Consider the following 15,854-nt stretch of genomic DNA (forward strand, 5'->3'; position numbering starts at 1 on the left):
GCATGTAGTGCTATGAACTTTCCTTTTAGCACTGCTTTCATTGTGTTCCATAAGTTTGAGTATATTGTGCATTTATTTGCATTGAATTCTAGGAATTATTTGTTTCTGCCTTGACCTAGTAGTCATTCAGCAGGGAGTTGTTCAGTTCCCATGAGTTTGTAGGCTTTCCGTTGTTGAAATCCAGCTTTAATCCCTGGTGGTCTGATAGAATACAGGGGGTTATTTCAACTTTCTTTTATTTGTTGAGACTTGCTTTGTGACAGAGTACCTGGTCAGTTTTGGAAAATGTTCTGTGAGGTGCTGAGAAGGAAATATATTCTTTTGAGTTAGGGTGAAATGTTCTATAGATGACTGTTAGGTCCGTTTGATTAATAATTTCTGTTAGCTTCAGTATTTCTCTGTTTTTGTGTCTGGATGACCTATCCATTGGTGAGAGTAGGATGTTAAAGTCTCTCACTATTAATGTGTGAGGCTCAATGTGTGATTTAAACATCAGTAATGTTTCTTTCACAAATCCTTGTGTTTAGGGCATGGATGTCATGAATTGAAACGTCATCTTGGTTGATTTTTCATTTGGTGAGTATGAAATGTCCTTTTCCATCTCTTTTGATTAATTTTGGTTTGAAACCTACTTTGTTACATATTAGAATAGCTACACCAGCTTGCTTCTTGGAAATTTGTTTTCCAACACTTTACTCTGAGGTAATGTCTATCTTTGATGTTGAGGTGTGTTTCTTATATGCAGCAGAAGATGGATCTTGTTTTGGTTTCGGTTAGCCTGTGTCTTTTTATTGGTGAATTAAGTCCATTGATATTGAGAAACATTAATGACCCATGACTGTCAGTTCCCATTTGTTGTTGTTGGTGATGCTAGTGTATGTGTGTTTGTGTCCCTTCTTTGGGTTTTACTGGTGTGAGATTATTTATTGCCTGTGTTTTTGTGGGTGTGGTTAACCTCCTTGGGTTGGAGTTTTCCTTCTAGTATCTTCTGTTGGGCTGAATTTGTGGCTGGATATTGTTTAAATCAGATTTTATCACGAACTATCTTGTTTTATCCATATATGGTGATTAAAAATTTTGCTGGGTTTAGTAGTCTGGACTGGCATCTATGGACTCTTACAGTCTTCAAGACATCTGTCCAGGATCTTCTGGATTTTAGAGTCTTCATGGAGAAATTGCATATAATTCTAATAGGTCTGCCTTTATATGTTACTTGGTCTTTTTTCCTTGCAGATTTTAATATTCTTTTTTGTTCTATATGTTTAGTGTTTTGATTATTATGTGTGGAGGATACTTTCTTTTTTAGTCCAATCTATTTGATGGTCTGTAAGTTTCTTGTACCTTTATAGGTGTCTCCTTTTTTAGGTTAGGAAAATTTTCTTCTATGATTTTGTTAAATATATTTTCTGGGTCTTTTCTCTTTCTATTCCTATTATTATCATATATTTGTCTTTCCATGGTTTCCCAGGTTTCCTGGATCTTTTGTGTTGGGATTTTTTAGAGTTAACATTTTCTTTGTCAGATTAATCCACTTTCAGGATTCCCTTATTTCATGTTTTCTTTATGGCTTGCATTTCTATTTTCAGGTCTTGAACAGTTTCCTTCACCCATTTATTTTTTCTTGGCTTTCTTGACATTCTTTAAGGGATTTATAGATTTCCTCCAATTTTTTGTTTGTCTTTTCCTCAATTTCTTTAAGGGATTCCTTTTAACTTCTTCTTTAAGGACTTCTATCATCTTCATAAAATTGGTCTTCAGGTCATTTTCTTGTGCTGTAGCTGTGATGGAATATTCAGGTCATATTGTAGGATAGCTGGGCATGGGTGACACCATATTGCTTTGTGTGTTGTTGATTATGTTCTTACACTAGCATTTAGACATCTGTGTTTAGGATAATTGTAGGTCTAGGTGCTGATTTCTGAGTTTGTCTCTGTCGATGGGTGTTTTGTTCCTTGATTTCTATTTCCTCTTTGCCTTCTGGTTTTTGTGGCCTGGATTTCTGGCAGCTGGTTTTGTCTCTTATCCAGTAGGAAGTCTAGTTCAAGTTGGGGGCTAACCTTTTGCCACTAGCTTGGCTTTTGGTACAGTAGGTCTCTGCCAGAGTTGGGGGAGGAATACAGTGAAGAGGAAAGGAGTGGGCGCCGGGAGTACCGAGTGAGTGGAAGAGCTGGTGGGCTACCTATCTGTGCTCTGGCAGCAGGTATAGTCTCTGTCTGAGTTTGCCTATCTTTTGTTCTTGGTCTGCACCTTTTCTTCAAGCTATCTTGGCCTGTACCAGTCCTTCTGATAAGGGTGGCCTGCACTTGGGCAGCAGAAGTCCCTTGGAGTTGGGGGCAGGGGCAAGGCAGTGGGGTGGACAGTGAAGTGAGAGGGAGGGCAGTGGAGTGGGTTTAGGAACAAAGGAGTGGGGTAATTCAGCTGGACGGCAGGTCACTCTTCTTCTGACTAGTGTAGCCTGCCCTGTAATTATTCTTATTCTTATTCTTTATTTTTGTTGTAAACTTTCATTTTACTAAGACCGACATATAAGAAACTAGTAAGCACCTTTATCTGCTTATTACTGTTTGGAAGTGAAATATCTTCTATAGGCACTGTTTTAAGACCTGTGGACGTAGGGTCTCACTCACAGATGGAGGGCAGATAGGGTTGGACTTTAAGATTATAGCCCTTTCTACTTCTAGCCTAGTCTGCCTTTGCTTCCTGGTTGTTGCTGCACTGTAACCAGCTTCCCTGTGCTGCTGGTACTCCAAACGTGAGTCATTCCAATTGACATGCTTCCCTATCACATGTGACTGTAGCTCCAGGACCATGAGTCAGAATGAATCTTCCTGCTTTAAGCTGTCTCTGTCAGATATTCTGTCACAGAAGTGAGAAAAGTAACTAAGACAGAAAATTGATACTAGGGGTTATTGTTGGGAAAAACTTGACCATATGGTCTGGGCCTTTGGAACTGGTTTGCAAAAGGAATATGGAAGAATCTGGAGTTTTGAGCTAATGAAGTCCTAGAATGATGTAAGCAAAGCTTAATAGGAGATTCCTATGGATGTGTAGATCACCACAGGGCAGGTAGACAGTGAAGATTGTACACATGTGGTTTCAAGGGATAAAAAGGATTCTATCAGAAATTTGACTGAAGACCATATGTGGGATAACCTGACAAAGTATCTGGTTACTGGGGCTAGAGAGATGGCTCTGTGATTAAGAGCATCCTCTGTTCTTCCAGAGGACTCAGGTTTGATTTCAAACTCCCACAAGGTGATTCATTACTTTTCCAATGGATCCAATGCCCTCTCCTGCCCTCTGTGAACACTAGGCATGTGCATGGTACACAGACACACATGCAAGCAAAAGCATCCATGCATATAGAGGAGAGCAGAAAGATCTGAAAAATGTGTAGTTTGGGAATGCAAACATGGTTAAACTTTCAGAAAAAGTGAGTGCTGACAAGGTAGGAAGAACAAAATGACCATAGTTGTAAAAAGAGGTTAAAAGGCTCCCAGATCCAAATCTTCAGATGTGACTGTAATCCTCACAGTTCATCAAGGAAATGCTCTTTGCAACAGATGAAGATCATTACAGAAAACCATAGCCAATCAAAATTCATAGCTGTTGAGGCCAGTCACAATGGACATATCTACAAAACAATCCCATGCCTAAGGCTCAGGGAACATTGCAGAAGAGGGGGTGGAAAGACTGTAAGAGCCAGAGGGTTAGGGAGTTTGCTGTGAGATTGTGTCTCCTAGTAATGTCAGAAGCTACACCCATAAAGTCTCATCAACAAGACTGCCTAAACATGAGCTAAATAAGGACAACAACAATAATAACAATAGACATGCAAAATGGACAGGGATAGCCCTGAGGGCCTCAATCCTACACATGGAACTACAGAATGCTGAGAGTTGGAGAAATAGTCTTCCAGGGAATATTTCCCAGAAATATAGCTTTTAAAAATTATTTTATTTAGCCAGGTAGTAGTAGCATATGACTTAATCCCAGCACTCGGGAGGCAGAACCAGGTGGAACTCTGTGAGTTCGAGGCCAGTCTGATCTACAGAAGGAGATCCAGGACAGGCACCAAAACTACACAGAGAAACTCTGTCTCCAAAAAACAATTTTTTTTTTTGGTAACTTGGTTAAATTGTTCTCCAACATGAATTTTGTAGATGACCTTGTCATGTTGCAATGTCAAAGGTTTGGATATGCCTGCTAGGGTATAAAAATGCAGATTTATTTGAAAAGAGAGTACTTGAAAGAGTAGCAAGAAGATAGGCCCTGAGTGCATTCCAATCTAACAGAAATGTTTAGGGAACTATTCTGTCAAGCTCAGCCATCCAGGTCACCTGAGATTGGACCCAAGTTTGAAGGATGCCAGTCCCTATCTTAAGCTGGCCACAGAGCTGGGTGTTTTTACTTTGAGCTGACCTTGCAGGCATGCAGAATACAGGAATTATATTTTCACAGAGGCTTGCACCAAGGTTTTGGAAAGCTAATACTCCGGGCAATATAGAGCAGGGTTCAATTCCCTGCACTGAGCTACTAATTAGACAAAATAAAGCTATGAAAGTGAAACCTAAGTTACAGCAGGATTGTGGGACATCTGCTGAGGAAAGCTACAGAAGCCAGCTCAAGAGAGAACTAAGATATACATACTATAGACCACAGAGATGTAGGACAGCTGACTGAGTCTGTTGGCATTCCAGTGCCACTATCATTGCCTCCAGATGTTGGATATGGAACTTTGGGACTGGATGTTTGTGATGCTGAATTTCAATCTTGCTTTATCTTTCTTCACTACTCTCCAGGTCTTCCCTTTTGGAAGGGGAGTTTCTTCACTGCCATTGTATACTGGAATTTTTTTACTTTTTTTAATTGATAAGGGATGATAGTGAAGAGTTTTCTTTAAGCCTCAGAATAATGTTGGAGATGATAAAATTACAGGGACTTTTAAAGAATTACTGCATACATTCTGAGTTCATGCATGAGATGTCCATAAGGGGGTAGGAGGAATTTGTGGCTTAGATATGAAATCTTCTCCACAATCTTGTGTATTTAACACTTTGTCCTCAGCTGTTGGCACAATTTCCAGAAGGTTGTAGGACCTTATGGACACAAGAGTCTATCTTGAAGATGTAGAACCAGAAGAGTGGGATGTGAAGGTTATAATTTGGTTCTAGTTTTGGCCCAAACTCTCTCTGCTTCCAGATGACCACTATGATGTCACCATCCCCCTCACATTCCATTGCCACATCTGACTACTCATGTCACTATGACATCATGCTACTATGGGCAGTATCCTCTGAACTTTGAAGCATAATAAATCCTCTCTGCTAAGTTGTTTCTGTAGTGTATTTTGTCTCAGTGACAAGAAAAGTAACTAGTACACTTTTGGCTTTTGAAACACCAATATTCATTACATGAAAGAAGTCTGTAATAATGTAATGCAATACTGTTCAGCAGCAAGACAGTACTGATACATGTTATAATAACATGAATGCATCTTATGTTCATCAAAAGAAACTGTATAGGTGTTTCTATTACTTGATGGTCTACAGTGGGTCAAATTAATACCCCATACTATTTATTAGAACAAAAAATATGAACTCTAATGAGAGTGCAAAATGAAATGAGGATTTTAAAAAATATATTTATTTTATGTGTTGAATGTTTTGCCTGCATGTATATATGTGCACCACATGCATGTCTGGTGCCGTTAAGAGTCAGAAGAAGGTCATGGATCCCCTGGAACTGGAATTATAGACCATTGTATAGACCAGTGTGTGGATGCTGGGAACTGAACCCAGGTCTTCTGCAGGAACAATGAATGCTCTTAACCATTGAACCATCTCTCTAGTCCCTGGTGAAAGGACTTTAAATTTTTCTTCTAAAGTTAAACATACGACTCACCAATCCTATTTTTGTTACTTTGTTTCACTTGTGACTTGGCTGACAAGTGAAACGAGATCCATTTTTACATGAAAATTTGTATGTGAATGTTTAGAGTGTGTTTATTCATTAGTCAAATCTAATGATAATCCTGTGCTCCTCCCCTGTGGAGTAGAAACCCATGCAACAGCATATTAATATAATACCAATATAATAATACAAACAGGTAGCAGTTAAAAAGGAACAGAATACTCACATATACAATAAGTATAGATTAAATATTACATGTTAATGGAACTATGCTCCAAAGGCTGTCTGAAAATGATTTCATTTATATGACATTCCTCAGAAAACAGATTAGTGGCTGCAACTAGTTGGCCACCAAGGGCATGGGGAAAACAGAATGACAAAAATGTTTTCTGTCTTTATTGTGTTTTCTATGAGTCTGTGAATTACAGCTTTGTCTCTGGAGGCATCTCCTTCAACAGATGCTGCACAGGTTATAGGTACCTCCAGAGAAAGAGCCTGGGGAGAAGAATCAATGAATTAGACAGAGGGAATTCCCACTAGAAGACATGTCTCTGGCATCCATATGAAACATCACGTCTCTCAGCATCACAGCCCCACAGGCTGTAAGAGTTAGAAGAATCTTTCTGTCTTGGGCATTTTGCCTTAGTCCTTAGCCTGGGCACCTGTTTGTTAGTTTGTAGAAATCATTTCTCTTGGTATAGAGACAATTATAAGAGACAGAAGACTTTATCTAGCCTAGTGATACCAAGCAAGGTAAGAAATTAACAGATTGAATGGCTCAGTGTGATGGGTGCTGGTTAAGGCTCAGCCATGTATCCTCCATCACAGAGCCAAGTATCCTCTATCACACAACTAAGTATCCTCCATCACAGAGCCAAGCATCCTCCATCACAGAGCCAAGCATCCTCCATCACAGAGCCAAGCATCCTCCATCACAGAGCCAAGCATCCTCCATCACAGAGCCAAGGATCCACCATCACACAGCCAGAAGGGAGGCTATAAAAGGAAGTCTTGTTTATGCCGGGAAGAACGGAAAAAATTTCAGGGAGCAAGTACCTCTCATTCTCTGAAGTCTGTTAAAATGAAAAGTGAACTGGCCTTGTTTACTAAAGCTTTGGCTCACACCCGGGGGACTGCTCATGTCTCTACTATTAGACTCTATCATTCTTCTCTTAGATTAAAAAAGGGGAGGGTGAAGAAGGTGAAAATGCATCTGCCAGAGGAAGTAAAGTTGGGAGGGACCTTGTAGTTTTGAATGAAGCTTATGAATAATTTGTGGTTTAATACAACAGCTCTTGTTGTTTGTTGTGATCATAGATAATCAATAGAGGTTGACCAGTCATTGATGCAGCATGACTATTATTTGACATAATATACAATAGGTGAATCACCAACTATTTTGCATGAGTTGAGCTTATGAGTTGACTTGAACATAGGAAGCAAGATGGGATAAAACCTTTGAATAATAAGATGCTGAACAATGAGACCATTCTAGTCGTTGTGAATGAATTTGAAAATGTTAAAGCAATGGCCCTATAGGGAAGTCCCTTCAGTGAGTATTAACCCTAAATATCAGTTGTTGTTTATTAGATACTTGTATTAGTAGCTGCTGAGAGTGCATTGTGGAGAGGGATGGTTGCAATAACACAAAGCAGGTCATCATTAGGAGTAAAGGGAAGCAAAGAGAGTGTCATCACATCATTGCATCAAAACTACTGGGTAGCAGTGGGACATGCCAGCTGAGCTCCTTATGACCAGCACTGATTGTGAGATAGTTGGGATGGGTACATGAGCTTCATGAACAAAACAGAGATCTGTGCAGACACTCTATATGTTCCACAGATAGTGTCTCCTAAATATACCATCGACTCAAGACCCTATACTGTGGAGAACAAGATTTGGTCACCAATGCTGGAAGTTAGGATTAAAATGATAAATGTAGCACACTTACAAAAAAGTAGAGTTACTTTATATCAACATGGTAAGCCTAAATAACATGCTTCCTTAAAGAAATTAGTGGGATTAAAGTGTATATAAACAAGTTTCTAGACAACATTTTACAAGTTGGCTCTTAAGGGATGTTTGAGGATTATCTTTTGAGATTGTTGTTAACATGCTGTGTAACTTGAGAAAAGTTTTACAAATTAATCCCTCGATGTTAGAAAGAGAGCAATGAGGTGAACACTACATTGTGCTGCACATGTTTATTCTTTAATGAAATCAATCTTTTCCAGCCAAGAAGACAGACATCTGCCCCTCTCCTCAGCACTGGTGGGCTGAGCCGGCCTGCCTAGAGATCTTGGGGAGTACTCAATGGTAGGTGGCATGTTTCTAAATCCACATCCTTAATGACAGAGTAGTGGAGCTGTTTGTACCACTAGACACAGTCCCAGGGATAATTGAGACGGAGTTTCTTCAGCTTGAATGGCTGAGGATGGCTATTAATTAATGCCCAGTTAGACTGAAAAGAATTTGGCTGTTTGGGGCTTCTATGTCTGTTTGGAAATGAGGGCTGAGGGGGCAAAAAAGCAAGAGGTGGACAGAAAAGAATGACAGGGACCCTGGAAGCCACCCTTCAGACACTAAGCTTTTGTGCTAGATAGCAAGCCCCTCGCCCCTCCCCAGTTTCCTGCGGGCAGAAAAGAGCCCTCAGCCCACAGCAGTACCCACACCCATATGTCGGATGATCACACCCCGAGGAAGTCTGTATACCATCCTGGAATGATCAGGATAAGAATATGACAAGAAAGGAATTACCCAGGCCTGTTTGTGCAGCTCTGGTGACATCCTTTGAAATCTGGTTTCCGCTCTGAGTTTTTTTTTCCTTTGATCTCCCAGTTGAAAAGTCTGGTCCCTGTGAAACGCAAATCCCCTGTGCTGGGATATCTCGCCATGGATCCAGTTCTTCTACTGAACAGCTTATTTCAGAACAAAGGAGTCCGAGTGACTATCATCCAGCTGACTGCCGGCCTTCCTGGCACAGCCATGCTCTGGCCTTTGGCCTCAGCATTGCTTGTGAGGATGCTGGACAAGGCAAGCATTTCTTCTCCCTGCTTTGTGTTTTGATTTCTGCCCTTTTCCATGTATATCTGTCTCTCTTTCTCTCCTTCCCTTTCTGATCTTCTCTCTATTTCTCTCCTACCCAACACATTTTTTCCAGCCAACAAAATATGACAATACATTCATCTCCCCTGGATAACTCCACAGACAATCAAGAAAATACATTTCGGTATGATGGAGCATCAGGGACAATGAATGTATAGCAAACTAAATTACTCTACAAACTAAGAAAAACGTTTCATTAATGCAGAGTCCAGGAACATTTGAAGGTAATAATTTACTTAACAATTATTTGAGAAAAGAAAACAATTTTCCATGAATCAGAATGTGCTGTTTATGAAAGTCTTTGGCTGCTGGTGGGTAGTTTTTCAGCCAGACTCTTGGAATAGTGGACAGGCAGCCATTGCTGTTGACTTTTTCACCTTTTATGGCAGGGCTCTATGTGGCTGTGGGCCTGGCTGGAGGCCTGCTGGGCTCACTGGATTCTCATTATACAGATGCATAGTTTGGGTTCACATTTAGCACAGTTTTGGGGGATTGTCATTTCATATGCATGAGTTGCTAGCTTCTTGAAGGTAAGAAGGACTTGGGTGTTTGAATACTGCAGCCGGAGAAGTTGGCATAGAGTTCCCACCATGGCAGATAAGTAATATATGAGTGATGAGTGAATGAGTGACCCCAAGACTCTAACGGATCTTTGCAAGAGCTACAAAACCAGTGTGTGACTCCATATCTTCTTATGGTCTACAAAATATGAGCCAAATTGGTTGCCTGCTCGATCACCTACTTCCATGAGCTAGGCAGCTTCACACAGTATGGGACCCATGGCAACTTCCCATGGGTCACCATTATCAAATCATTGGGTTACCTGCTTGTTCTACTCTTCAGTAGGGCCTTTTCAGACTACCTATTTACAATTCTGTGTGTTCCACCCTGAACTAGGTAGGATTCCTGATTCTTCTAACTCTGTCCTTCACTTTCTTCTGTAGCTTATATCATTTTCTAATGCATCATAATGTATTTCTTTCTGTTCATTAGTTTCTGTTTACTGATCCTTTTAGAATATAAACTTCCCTATGTTCTTGTCACACACTAGGTGCTTAATAGGTGTATATTGAGTGACGACTTATTACATTGAATGTAATTACCTTGTATTACCTTGAAATACTAAGAGGTACAAACTGCAGCATAAAGGATTTTTTTTTAAATACATAAGGTGCCTATCACAATTAATATGTTTACAACATGTAAGCCTCAGGAGACATTACAGAAGAGAGGGTGGGAAGACTGTAAGAGCCAGAGGACCAGGACATTTACTGTGAGATTTTTGTCTTCCATATACATCAGGAGACCAGATATCTGACATCTTAAGCTCAGCAGTATGGTAATCTAAACAAGACCTGAACAAAGACAATACCAGATGACATGTCAAAGTATCATAGAGGAAATATACCAAGGCTCTACCCCCACATGAGGAGCTACAGGCAATTAATGACTGCTGTCAGAGGGAAAAATCAGTCTTTCCCAGAGATGAGCCTCTTAATTGGTTATTTAATACCAAGTGGTCAGCCCTAAAAATCTATACATACAAGCAACACTAAGAGGGTTGTAATATTTATATGTATGTATACACGTAAAAATAATAACTAAAGAAAGCAAAAACATGAAATTGGGTCGATAGGGGGTAGGGGAAGATCTAGCAGGAATTTGAGGAGAGAAGTGAACATGCTCAAAAAACATGGTATGAAATTCTCAAAGAATTAATGAAAACTTTCTTTTTTAAGACTGTGTCCTTTGGAAAACAGTCCCTAAGAGACATTGTCTATGATGGGGAGCTGGGGGAGGGTGGTGATGCCAACTGGGCAGAATTTAGGGGATCCGCTTTTACTCACTTAATATTTTAATGTTGTATAAAATATTTCTTCTGAAAGATATTTTACTATTTTAACAAAGCATGTTTCAAATGTGCTGATGTGCATCAGAGCCCATAGTGCTCCTACTGGAGTGAAAGGCATTCTGCAGGACCTTTCTATGTTACTTATGATCGCAGTCTTTGGAAATATTTTAAAGAGGTGTTTTATTTTTAGTTGTGTGTTTCTCTGTGTCCATATGTCATGTGTCTGTGGGGGGACTGAAGGGGCTAGACAAAGGTGTTGGATTCCCCAGAGATGGGGTTACAGGCCTTCTGGGAGGCTCTCTTAACAGCTGAGCCATCTCCGTAGCTCCCATATTTGAGATCTTATATAAAAGTGGAATGGTCGATCTAATGTACATAAGGGTCCAGTTTTCTCAGGCGTTTTCTACCCTGTGGTCCCACCTCCCTGCTGCGATGCAGTATCCTTGCACCAGACTTGTTAGGCTTCATCTCTACCCCAGGCCCAGTGAATCAGAACCTACCAATCAAGATGCACCCCATTTGTTGTGAAGTCACCTCTGAGAAAAGTGACTCTGCCATTGTCGTGTCTCGCTAGATTTCCTCTGCACTGCTTGTCCTTGGTACTGCCTTCAGCTGCTGACAGTGAGCAAGGCAGCTTGTGTGGACCACTCCACCCTCCCCCGCTGAGAAGACTGCACTCAAACAGCTGCCTGGAGGACCAGCAGTGGGCAATGTGGCTGAAGAACAGAGGCAGAGCACAAATAATTGAAACACCCTGTTTCCTCGAACTTCATTTTAGCCAACACCTCCAACATCCTCTTGCAATAAAACCCTTGCCATTGTTTCTAGCAAGAGGTCAAATGAACGGATGAGGTTTCAGCTCAAGAATAGGCAGAGGAAAAAGAAGAGGAGGCAGCAGCAGTGGAGGGGGAGAAGGAAGAGTCAAAAGTGTCACTACCAAGCTGTGGCCTCTGAAATTAGCACTCACTAATGGCCCGTGAAGTGGAAAGCACACACACAGTGAAAGACAAGCTTTGCTAGTTGACTTTGGGAAAAGAAGTTTTGTAAGGCAGCCCAGTTGTTGCCCACAGTAGAGTTTTAAGCTGTGTGAAACCAGAGAGACACTAGAATATTTTTTGAGCAATTGCAAGAGAAGTTACCTTTCAGCTCCACTTCACCTTTGCAGTAAACTTTCGGCTGTGGTTCTTGATGAACGCTTCGTCTTCCTATAAAACTTTGATCGTCACATTTAGCAGTGCTGTAGGAGGACACTGGTGTGTTTTAGCTCTGGAACTATCCATTAAGATATGAATAAAAAGTCAACAACATCATACACATCATTAGTTTGTGTAATAAAGAGTGATTAAATACAGCTAGCTTTCAACTGCATGTAAAATAGATCTAGCTCAAAGTATAAATTTTCATAACATTACATTCTAGATGGCTTGAATTTCCTTAAATAACAAAAATAAGCCATATTAGTTCACTGATAGCCATCAACATTGAAGTCATTATTGGATTTTGACAATTTGCGAAACTGGTTGGCTGCTGCTGCAATTTACATGGCTGGAGCTGTTACGTTTCTAATTTATATACCCCAATTATGTCTTCAGTGTACAGGACCAATGTATATATCTTTGGGATCTTTGTCAAAACCATGTAGCTGTAGCTGTGTGGACTTATGTCTGGGTCCTCTAGTCTAGTCCAGACTGCTGTGTCTGTTTTTGTGCAAACACCTTGCTATTCGGTTACTAAGACTCTGCAGTGTAACCGAAATCAGGTATGGTGATAATGCTTACAGTGCTATTTTTGTTCAGCATTGCTTCAGCTGTCTTTGGTTTCTTGTTCTTCCATGCATGTTTTAAGATTGGTTTATATACTTCTGTGATAACTTGCCCTGGAATTTTGATTTAGACTACATTGAATCTCTGGATTGCGTTTGGTAGGGTGGCCATTTTCACAATGTTAATTCTTCTCTTCCATGATCACAGGAGGTATTTACATCCTCCAATGACTTTAATTTATTCCCTTCAGTATTTTTTGTGTGTGTGTGTGTGTGTGTGTGTGTGTGTGTGTGTGTGTGTGTCAGAGAGAGGGAGAGAAAGATAGAGAGAGACAGAGACAGAGAGCGACAGAAACAAAGACAGAAAGAGACAGAGAGATAGAGTATTGTGAATGGGATTGATCCCCTAATTTCTTTTTCAGTATGGTTTTTGTTAGTATATAGGAATATTAATTGTGTATTCTGCTACTTTGCTAAAGGTGTTTATTAGCTCTGTTTTTTGATGGAATCATTAGGGCCTCTTATGTATAGTATCATATTATCTCAAATAGGGTACTTTGGTTTTTTTCTTTTTTGGTTTTTTTTTTGTTTTTTTTGGTTTTTTCGAGACAGGTTTCTCTGTGTAGCTTTGCGCCTTTCCTGGAGCTCACTTGGTAGCCCAGGCTGGCCTTGAACTCACAGAGATCCGCCTGGCTCTGCCTTCCGAGTGCTGGGATTAAAGGCGTGCGCCACCACGCCCGGCGTTTTTTTTTTTTTCTTATTTGTGTCCTTTTTATTTTCTTCTCTTGTCTTACTGCTCTAGCTAAGAATTCAGATACAGTATTGAATAAAAGTGTAGAGAATAAAAACCCTTGTCATGTTACCGTACTTAATGGAAATGTCTTGACTTTTCTCCATTTAACATGATGATGAGTATAGGTTTGTCAGATGTAGTCTTTATTATGTTGAAATATGTCCACTGTAACATTAGATTCTTCTGGACTTTACAATGAAGAGATGATGGATTTTGTCAAAGGCATTTCTGAATCTATTGAGATGATTGTGTGATTTCTGTCTTTGAGGTCACTTATGTGATGATTTACATATGTTGAGCCATCCTTGCATCTCTAGAATGAAGTCAATTTGATTATGATAGTCTTTTTTTGTGTGATTTTGAATTTAGTATGCAAGTATTTTATTGAGAATATTTACACCTCTGTTAACCAAGGAGAGCAACCTGTAATTTTCTTTTTAAAGTTTTTTTTGAGAATTTCATACATGAGTATATTATATTTATATCATTTCCATTTCAACTTCTCCCATGTCCCCAGTCTCCCTTTCAAATTTATGACCTTTTTACCCTACTGAGTCCAATTAGTATCACCAACATATACAGGAGGGTTTCATCACTAAAGAAAACTGATTCTCCTTCCCTCAGCAGCCATTGCCTGTGGTTGCTCTTGATCTAGGTATGGAGTCTTAAGAGCTATCCCCCTATCCATGTTGTATGTTGACCAGTGTGGTCTTATGCAAGTAACCACAATGTTGAGTTCATGGGTGTATCTCATGTCTAGAAGACATTCTCTCAGTCGCTGTCGAGGTCTTCTGGCCCTTACAATATTTCTGCTTCCTCTTCCATGACATTCTTTCTTTAAGGTTTAGGTGTAATGATTTTGTTATGCATCTCCATTTGGGTTAGACACTTCATGAACTTATTCTTTGACTAGTTGTTTTTTGAGTGAGCCTTCTGCTACATAATTGTCCTTGTCTGGTATTGGTATCAGGGTAATACTAGCTTCATGGGAAGGGTTTGGAGATATCTCTTCCTCTTTATTTAGTGAAATGATTTGTGTGACACAAATCTTAAAAGGTCTTATTAATAAAAACAAACCTGGAGCCAGGTATTGGGGTGAATGCTGAAAGATCAGAGAAGCAGAACAAGCCACAGCTAACTTCACCTTGCCTGCTTCTCAGCAGAACCTGTTTCTGCAAACTGGAAGCCTCTGAGTCCTCATCTGAATGGACGTCAGCTGAACTGCTGCTAAAAGCCCAAAAGCTTAAAGCCTCAAGTTCTTGGTCCTCACACCTTATATACCTTTCTGCTTTCTGCCCTCAACTTCCTGGGATTAAAGGTGTGTGTCACCATGCCTGACTGTTTCCAGTGTGGTCTTGAACTCACTGAGATCTGGATGGATCTCTGCCTCCCAAGTGATAGGATTAAAGGTGTGTGTGTGTGTGTGTGTGTGTGTGTGTGTGTGTGTGTGTGTGTTATGATTTTCTGGCCTCTATGTTTATCTAGTGGCTGTTCTGTTCTCTGACCCCAGATAAGTTTATTAGGGTGCACAATATATTGGGGGGACGCAATATCACCACAGATTTGAGTTGCATTGATGTTAGTTCTTCTCTGAAGTTCTCATAGAATTTTGCAGTGAATATATCAGCTATCAGATTCTGGATCTGGGCTTTTTGTTGTTCTGTCCTTTTAAAAGACTTTCTTTTATATCACTGTTTCAATCTTGTAGTTGGTTATAGATTTGGTCAAATTACTTATTTTATCTTGGTTTAATTTTGGTAGGTCATATGCATCTAGAAATTCACATTTGTTTACAATTGTCCAATTTAGTGGATATTGGTTCTTAAGGTATGTCCTTACAATTGGATAAATTTCATTGGTATATACTGTAACATCTCCTTTTCATCTCTAATTTTACAATTTGTATCTTTTTTTTTCTTTTGGTTAATTTGGCTAAAGTTTGTCAATCTTGTATACCTATTCAAAGTACCAATATTCTTTCATTGATTCTTTGTAATTTTATTTGCTTGTTTCTATTTCTACTGTTAAAGTTAATTCTTTCTCCTCTTCTACTGCTTTAGGATTTGGCTTGTTGTTTTCCAGGGCCTTAAAGTGCACCATTATGTTATTTGTTAGAAATCTCTGGATTTTTGATGTAGGCATTTAGTGTTACAAATTTTATTCTTAGGATTGCCTTCTTTGGTGTGTTGTTTTGGAGCATGTTTTCTTTTTCATTCAATTCTAGGAATTTTTTCCATTCTTAATTTCTTCAGTGACTCATTAATTGTTTGATTGTTTGTTAGTATATCACTTAATCTTCAAGAGTTTGTTGTTTTCTGTAGTTTTCCTTGCTGTTAATAACTAGCTTTATTTCATTGTGCTCAGATGGAATATAGGATGTTATTTAAGTTTTGCTACATTTGTTGAGACTTGCTTTGTGGTCTAATATG

Source organism: Peromyscus leucopus, chromosome 4 (assembly GCF_004664715.2).
Source record: "Peromyscus leucopus breed LL Stock chromosome 4, UCI_PerLeu_2.1, whole genome shotgun sequence".
Lineage (NCBI taxonomy): Eukaryota > Metazoa > Chordata > Mammalia > Rodentia > Cricetidae > Peromyscus > Peromyscus leucopus.